The sequence below is a fragment of the Mesoplodon mirus genome (assembly GCF_964341445.2).
Source record: "Mesoplodon mirus genome assembly, chromosome: 8".
Lineage (NCBI taxonomy): Eukaryota > Metazoa > Chordata > Mammalia > Artiodactyla > Ziphiidae > Mesoplodon > Mesoplodon mirus.
In genome coordinates, this window is record NC_138984.1 from 92,167,817 (window position 1) to 92,176,721 (window position 8,905).

Sequence of the window (8,905 nt, forward strand, 5' to 3'; positions counted from 1 at the left end):
AGCAAGTGTATGAGAATGAAGCTTTATAATATCACATTTAAGTGATATGCATTCATCCAATTCCCTACATTAGAGGAAGTGCATATTCTTCAGCATGACTAGTCATGAAATATAAATCTATCCTTTTTCCCTTTATTGAGCTGTTATACATATTCAGGGCAAAGGTAAAGTAGGGTCAGATTAGTTGAAAATGGTAGGACATAATGAGCTATACTGGTTTTGAATGTCTTCTAGTTACAGCACGGCTTTTTTTATTTATTTTTGCTTCGAATCCCCATTTACCATGGACTTCATAATGAGATTCACCTCTTTTGTTGGTACGTTAAATAATATATTATTTTAAGATTCAATAAAATATATGAAAGACTTTTCTAAGTTTTACATGATTGTGACCATTGAAGATTTTAGGGGAGATGGGGGCCACTTTTTCATTTGTTTCTTTAATTTTAAGAGAACACGAACACTACTCATGAAGGCTAGTTCCTTTTGTCTCTGAGCAATAAGCCTAGGATTAAACTGAGCCATGACTAGGAAATAGAAGAAACTGGTCTAAGAATATCACTTTGAAAATAGCTGAGTTCTATTTTGAGGTGGATCTGATGTGCAAAATATGTTCTTCTATCTGAGGAAAACAGAAATTTTAGTATTTTAGAGCATCCTGATTTTTGTATGTGTGTTTTTTTTATAGGTCCATTTCCTTCTTTTTTAATCACATAAAACAGTTTGTACAACTATCACTTTTTTCACTTCCTATGTTTTGTATCTTGACATATTGTTTTGAGGAAAATCCCTCTGAATTTTATCCTTGTTCCTCAATTATGATTGAACAATTATGGTTAGTTGAGTTTAGCTACCCAAAAGAACAAGATATTTCAGCATACATGCTCTAGTTGGACTCATGGTTAAGAAGACAGTTACGAACACCCACTCATCAGCCTGGTGTGTAGGGATAAAACCCAAAGCTGTCATCCTCACATGCATGATTTTTGTATTAATTCACAACATTTTCCCTCCAGAAATTCAGTACCCGCTTGCATCATCCTTCTGAGTAAGTTTGGTTTTGCTTATTTGGGGACATCTATGATTAAGTAAGCAGGTAACATTGGGTATACGAAATAAAGGAATAACTCCTAACATTTTTAGGTATACTATATACAACAGCTATTTCCTTCCAGGTGATGATTTTCATACTTGTGTTGTGTTCTTTCTACAGAACAAAGACTAATGACATAATCCTCAGCTGACTGACTGAAAATGTGACTGGACGCACTCCTTGTGGACAGTTGACGGCTTTTTTTTTTCATATACCTGATAGTCTCTGCACAGCATTGTTTTGCCTTGGGGAGCAGGGATTGTTGACATGTATTTTTAAACCACACGTTAATGCTAAAACTAATATAGTAGTTGTTTCTTAGAGCAATATGTTGTTATGTGTGGCAGAAATAAAGTTTTCTTTGCTTAACTAAATCATGCCTTATTTATGTAAAAGATCAGAAATGAAAAAACTTGAAAGTCAGTGTCTAGAATTTGACTAAATGACATATTTCATTGATTTTGAGATGCACATTTTTACACTTCTGACATTGGAAATATTTTGATATCCATTACTGTAATTGACAACCTCTTTTTTTCTTTCTTAGTGGAACATAAAGATGCTGTTTTCAATCAGTTGCATCTTAGAGTCAATAAAATATGATAATTGCTACTCAACCTACACATATAGATTGGCTCCTTACACTTATTCTAAAGCAAGAGCCAAAAGGCATATCATTAGAAATGATTTTTTTATACCAAGATACAACAGTTTGTTGGTAATCTTGTACAGATCTTTCAAGATTTTTTTTTTTTTTTTTTTTTTTTTTTTTTTGGCTGCTGTGGATCTTCGCTCCTGCAAGCGGGCTTTCTCTAGTTGCGGCGAGCAGAGGCTACTCTTCATTGCAGTGCGCAGGCTTCTCATTGTGGTGGCTTCTCTTGTTGTGGAGCACGGGCGCTAGGTGTGGGCTTCAGTATTTGTGGCACGTGGGCTCAGTAGTTGTGGCTTGTGGGCTCTAGAGCGCAGGCTCAGTAGTTGTGGTGCACGGGCTTAGTTGCTCCACGGCATGTGGGATCTTCCCAGACCAGGGCTCGTACCCATGTCCCCTGCATTGGCAGGTGGATTCTTAACCACTGTGCCTCCAGGGAAGTCCCTTTCAAGATTTTAGAGCAGTGGTGATAAGGAAAACAAAATTTAAGTTATCATTCATAATATGTTTAAATAAATATCAATGGCTTTGGTAGGTGGACATTTTCCCTTTATAAGTACAAAACATAATGGCCACTCCAAAAATATGATATATAAGCAATTTTCAGAACAGACTATGATAGGAAAAGTCATTTCATAAAAGATTAAAAATGAGGAGCCTACTCTGCTTGTATTTTGAAAATCCAAGAAAAAAATTTTATCTGCTTTTGAAGTGAATGATATGTATCAGAAAAGGTATATCTAAGTCAAGAGTTTGGCACCTTAAAAAAAATAGACATTAAATGGCATGCAGTTGTTAAAACATCACTTAATTACCTCCACATTATGCCTTTCACATCCTGAGTTAAATTAAAAATAGTGAAAAGAGGGCCTCCCTGGTGGCGCAGTGGTTGAGAGTCCGCCTGCCGATGCAGGGGATACGGGTTCGTGCCCCGGTCTGGGAGGATCCCATATGCCGCGGAGCGGCTGGGCCCGTGAGCCATGGCCGCTGGGCCTGCGCATCCGGAGCCTGTGCTCCGCAACGGGAGAGGCCACAACAGTGAGAGGCCCGCATACCGCAAAAAGAAAAAAAAAAAAAAAAAAAAAAAAAAAAAATAGTGAAAAGATTAAATTCACTGAGCATAATAGCATATTTCATACTTGGACATCTCTCCGCTGAAAAATTAAAATCCTTTTTTTTTTGAATCAGTAATTTTAATAAATTTAGATAAGAAAATATCCTGTCTTATCTTCCCAGGCAAGACTTACTGAACAAGAATTGAACCAAGTATCTTTCTGTGAGCCAAAGGCCATACTTTAAAAAGGAAGCAAATGGGTCTTTAGAAATGAAAAACTTAACTGAGGAGAGTTGAGGATTAATTACCAATAGATAGATTTATTCATCCCAAACTCATTTATTGCACACATACTTCCATTTTCACAGATTGGAATTACATTGTGCCTTGTAGGTTATCTGGCTCTAACACTCAAGTAATGCTTGAATTCCCCCGAAAATATTCCTGCCAGGTGGTTAATCTATGTAAAAATAGGAAGCTCCCTACTGCCTACCTAAGTCCATTACAGCTTTGGTTAATCCCCATAATTGACATAAAACCCGATTCCCTGCTATTTTACTTGTTAGTCTTCAAGTTTTTCACTGGACCCTGTTGAAGTTATCTATTTCACATGGTAGCTGTCATATACCCTCCTGCCATCCACTGATTTTCTAGTGCAGATTAAATGACCCCAAATTTTCTATTCTGCATTTAAGTTCAGGTAGCCAGTTGCAGCAAACCGTCGTGGTTTCAGTGAAGTGCCTCGTCTATGTTTATTTCCTTGAGTTCTTCATATAAATTCTAAAAAAAAAATGTATACATGTATACTCTGTCTACAAAACAGTTCTTTGCTTTTACAGTGTGAGTTTCTCTTGTGTTTTCTCTCCCAATTGCATGCCTCAGTAAATAATGGTTACTTTGGCTTCAGTGTTGCATTTAATCTTAATCGTTTAGCCTTATTCCTGCTTTCCTGTCTCTTGCTTGCAGTTGATCCCTAAAACTTTAAAGCCGGAATCTCACATTTTTCTTAAAATGAGGAAATTCTAGAACCTAAGAAATAGCATTTAATAATCTAGTGCTTATGTCTTCACCTAAATGTGTACTTCTCAAGTGCACTTTTGGTATATGAATATAATGTATAGATATTTCGATACCATGCATACGTCAGTTACTAAAATTGCCAACATAGTGGGGTTTTTATTAGGTATGGGTTTTTTTTACTTAAAAGAAAATGCTAAGCAATACAGATCAATAAACTTTTCTTTCAAATAAGTGGTTCGCATAATAAATAACATTTCAAATAAAGCCCGATCAAACTTGCTTGTAAATTTATTGTCAGGTCTTTTATGGTAGATCACAGATGCTGAAAGCGGCTATCAGATTTGCTGCTTCTAGAGCACCATGTCCCAAACTATGTTCCTTGAAATAGTATTGTCTTGAGAGAAGTCAATATGTATTCTTTAGGAAAGAAAATTTCATGGTCCAATATATCTAGGAAATGTTCAGTTATTTATTAGTTCACAGGTTTTTTGACCGTGAAGCTTCCGGGGCCTTTAATATGCTAATGTACCCCATCCCTGTATCTCTAAAAGAGGACCACTGTGAAATAGGTGTGTTTTTAGAGGCACTAATATTACAAGGAGTAGATTTTAGGAAAGATCCTTCTGAAATATAGACTGTCTTTTATTCATATGGTATGGTGTGGTTTTATTTACAAGTTTATTTTTTTAACTTTTTTATCCCACCCTTGATAAAAAGTTAATGCAAAATACTAAGGAAATTATTACTCTAAAATTCTAGCTTTCTCAGAAATTTGTTCTCAACCTACTCAATATTAATGGACAGAAAATAGAAATAAGAGACTTTACCACTAGGTGGTGATAAACATTGCCACTCAAAAACAAAGTGCAGCATTCCAATGTTATCTAAGGCACTGAGCCTGAAATGATAGAATTTGTATTGTCTAGAGCAGTGGTTCTTAAACTTCAGTGTCTATAAGAGTCATCTCAGGTGTTTGTTTGAAATGCACTGATTCTATTGGTTTGGGGTGAGTTTTCCAACAAGCTCCCTAAGTGATTCTGATACGGTAGTCATTGGCATTGACTTTGTGGTTCACTGACCTAAAGAGATTCTATGTGTTGGACCTTAGGTTGGACTGTTGTAAAAGTAAGACACTGAGAAGTTTCCAAGTCGTTTACCTTGAGCATTATTTAATAGAATTAAGCATCTGCTTTCCCTCAATTTAATATCAGTAAGTATTAATTACAATAAGAAATTGAAAAACACAAGCAGTCTTACAAATAGCAAAATGTCAGGCCAACTTTTTCGTGTTGGCAAATGTTTTTTGATGTTTATAAAGGATGGTAATTATTTGCTTTATGCCATTCAAACCTCCTACCTAATTTTATTTTTTAGTTACATTTATTTTGAAGTGAATTATGTTAATAAGTTAGATTTTGTCTCTAAAGAAGTGCATAGGTACATGTCATTCTTTTTAAATGACAAAAGAGCATGAAGGTGATATAATTATCATCAGTGTGTAAAAAACTGAAATAGAATATTCACAAGGGTACAGAAATCGTGTATGTGTATGTGAGTATTCTTGCAGTCCTAAAGTGAATCTTCTTATAAAATGAATGCTTTTTTGGTGCACCCAAAAAATCTGTTGATTTGTAAGTGCAGTGTACCTGTCAGTAACTTGTTATGAATGCGTAAAACTAAAAATCAGTAAAGGCAAAAACAAATGAAAAGTTTATATAGCCTTTTCACCCAGCAGTACAGCCACACGCCAGTTATATTTCTTCCGTATGTGGATGGTAAGCTCTATTAAAAATCGTGGCAGTTAATTTTTACATACGATTTCAGTAAAGAGAGAAAACAAAGGTCATCCTTATTAGATAAGAAGTTCCATTTTAATATCTGAATTCTAATAAACGGATTGCATTATTTCCTTTTCTAGAAACAGTAACTCAAGAACAATGGATCCTGGGAACCAAAGGTATGGTATTGCTAGGGGGTCAAACAGAAATATTTAGTTAAAATATGAAATTGCAGTTCATTCATTACAATGACCATGCTTTATTTAATTAGAAGAGACTTGTCCTCAGGAGAATATGCAGTTCCCACTACAGTTTGAGAAAGTTACCAGGCCCTGTGAAAATCCATTTGAGTGGTTATCACAGGAAAGGGAGTCCAATGACTGTCGTGTATGAATTGCAGCCAGTATCTAGACGTCCAGGTCCATGTGAGCTAGCTGACCAAGACTACAACTACTGTGGCACCCTAGAGACTGCCTTTCTGACCACACTGCTGCAGAAGTGGTAGAAGGAAGGCCTCAGGAGACTGTTGAAGCAAAGTTATTTGTATTGGAGATACAAAAATCAGGAACGTGTGAAAAGGCAAGTACTGTTTTCCACAAAAATTGGGAAAATACTGAGCCCAGTAGGATAATCAAAGTGCTTACTCACAAATACTCCTATGAATCTACATTCTGAGTTTTCCTACCTTTCTTTCCGTTTCTGATTTTGTAGGTAAATGGTGTTACTACTAATTTTCTTGCTCATATATTATCGTTTTCCAATGTCAGTAATACACAGGTCACAGCATTCATTAGCACAGAGTTCTTAGGGATTTTGTTTCTTTTGTTATTTTTGTGGGGTTTTTTAACTCTAAAAGAAGAGATTTAAAGTCATCTAATTAAAGTTATCTACTGATTTACTGGAAGATCTGATATATAAAAGTACATAATTTTCCTTTTCATCATCGACAAATCTGTCTCTTGTATTGGTTTGGGGCCCTGGAGGTTAGTTTTTGCATTCTTGTATTATTGATCCATTAGCACCAAAAACTTTCCTCCTCTTCCCCATTAGTACATTAGTAACTTAAGAAAGGTAAGTGTCCATGTGACATTGGGGGAAAGGTACAGAAGGGTTAGCAGTTTGTTACTTGTATGACTGACTTTAGGAAGAATCTGTAGTAGTTGATGAGAGCGCTGGGACGGACTGACCTGCTTCGGCAGTGTCAAAATTGGACCAACAATGGCAAAGAAAAAGTACACTTGGAGAGAGCACCCATCTTTTCTTTACCATCACAAACTCCTGTGTGGGTTCATCTCCCATTACTACCATCTTGGCTTAATCCCTTGATCAGAAACTCCTAGCAGGGCTCATTTTCTACCACTTTTACCCTAAATCTGGGAACTGTAAGCACTATAATGTAGTCCCGTCTTTCACCCAGCCCAGTCTTATTTCACTGCAGTAACTCAAAGAAAGTATTTCATAAAAAAGAATGGAAGTAGATCTCCTTACATCATCCTGCAAGATTAGCAGTGTGCCTGGAATACCCAGCTTCTGTTTAATAGCTTTCAGTTACTTGTAATGTAGGAATGTATCACGTCTTCTAGGTCTTGTTAATATTGTTATTCTTCAGTTCTCCTAAGAGCATATTTCACATACGGTATCAACATTACCTTTTTGGACCTGTTTTCTCATCTAGAAAATAGAAGATAATAAAGGCTGTGTAAACAAACACTTGCAACCCCGTTCTCCCAGTTTTCTGTAAAAATACCCATGAAAACATTTAAGTTCAAAAAAAAAAATTGGTATCATTCATAGAAACTTAGATAAGAATAGTAGATACTAGAAAAAATTTTTACTAAATAAAGCAGTAAGGTGTGGATTTGTTTTTTAAATGGCTGACTCAAACTCCACATCGAAACAACTTGTCATGTAAAACAAGATGATACCTTAGCTTCCCACCTTTAACACTATTAACGTATGTGTAAGAACACTGGACTAATAATTTGAGACAGCTATTGAGAGTCCCATCAGAAGAGGCTTTCACTCTGCATTTCTTAACTAGTGGCACTGAAGCTGCACTATCTTGGAGTAGTGGTTTCAAGAGAACCACAACTGGCATTCACCTTGGGGTGGGGAGGGTCATAAAAGAGATCCCACCTATGACCACAAGAGAAATGCTGAATGACAAAGGCAGCATTAGCAACCCAAAAAGATCTTTTAGCTTCTGCCCATCGGCAGATTTAGAATACTTACAGCAGGATTTTTTTTAAGTATTCTTTCCAGCCTCTGTCCTAAGAACTTTGGTCTTACTGCCAGGAAATCCCTTACCCTCTTCCACCCTAAGGCTAGATCTGATGGCCGTCCTCGGATTTCCTGGAGGCATGAAATGTGTCTGACATTTCTGACCACGTGCTTGATATATATCGGCACTTGAGTGGACTGTAAAAGAGCTGAAAGCAATCCTCAGAGTCTGCCAATTCTGAAATCAGCCTAGCTAAGTCTCTCCTCGTTGAGAAATGGGCAAGAGATTTGACCTACTGGCACTTCACAAAAGAAGGCCAAGGAGAGATCGCAATTTCTTTTTTTTTTCCTTTTTTCTTCTTTTCATTCTTTTTTCTTTTCTTCTTTTTTTTTCTTTTTTTTTTTTCTTTTGGCAGAGGAAGGGAGGATTTGGTAAATTCCTTAGCTTTTATAAAGAAACATTAAAACATCTTTTTTACTTTGACTGTTAATGTAAGTTGAAGAATCTTTTTAAAATCTGTTAAATGCTCAATAATATTAGTCATCAAGGACATGCACATTAAAACTACAGTAAGATACCCTTACACTGGTAAAAACAGCAAAAATTAAGATATCAACAATACCAGGTGTTGGTGAGAGTGTGGAGCAACAGGATCTCTCATAAACTGCTTTGGAAATATTTGACAAATACCTGTTAATGTTAAAACGTGCATCTACGCTCAGCTCAGCAGTTCCACTTCTAAGCATGTATCCAAAACAGATAAGAAAATACATGTACCAAAAAAACATACAAGCATTACTGGTAATAGCCTCAAAGTGGAAACAACCCCAGTATCCATCAACAGAATGAATACAGTGAAGTACAGGAAATGAGCTAACTCTTGCTACGTGTCACAATTTGGATGAATATCATAACTGTGTGGACAGACCAGCCAACAAAAGAAAATGCTATATGATTCCCATTTATGAAAGGGTTCCGAAGCAAAACCTAGGCAGAATTGAATGGGGAAGAGTCACAAAGGGACAAGGGGGCTTATGCTGTACTGGTAATCTTGTCTTTCCTGACCAGTGTGGTGATAACTTTGTGATAA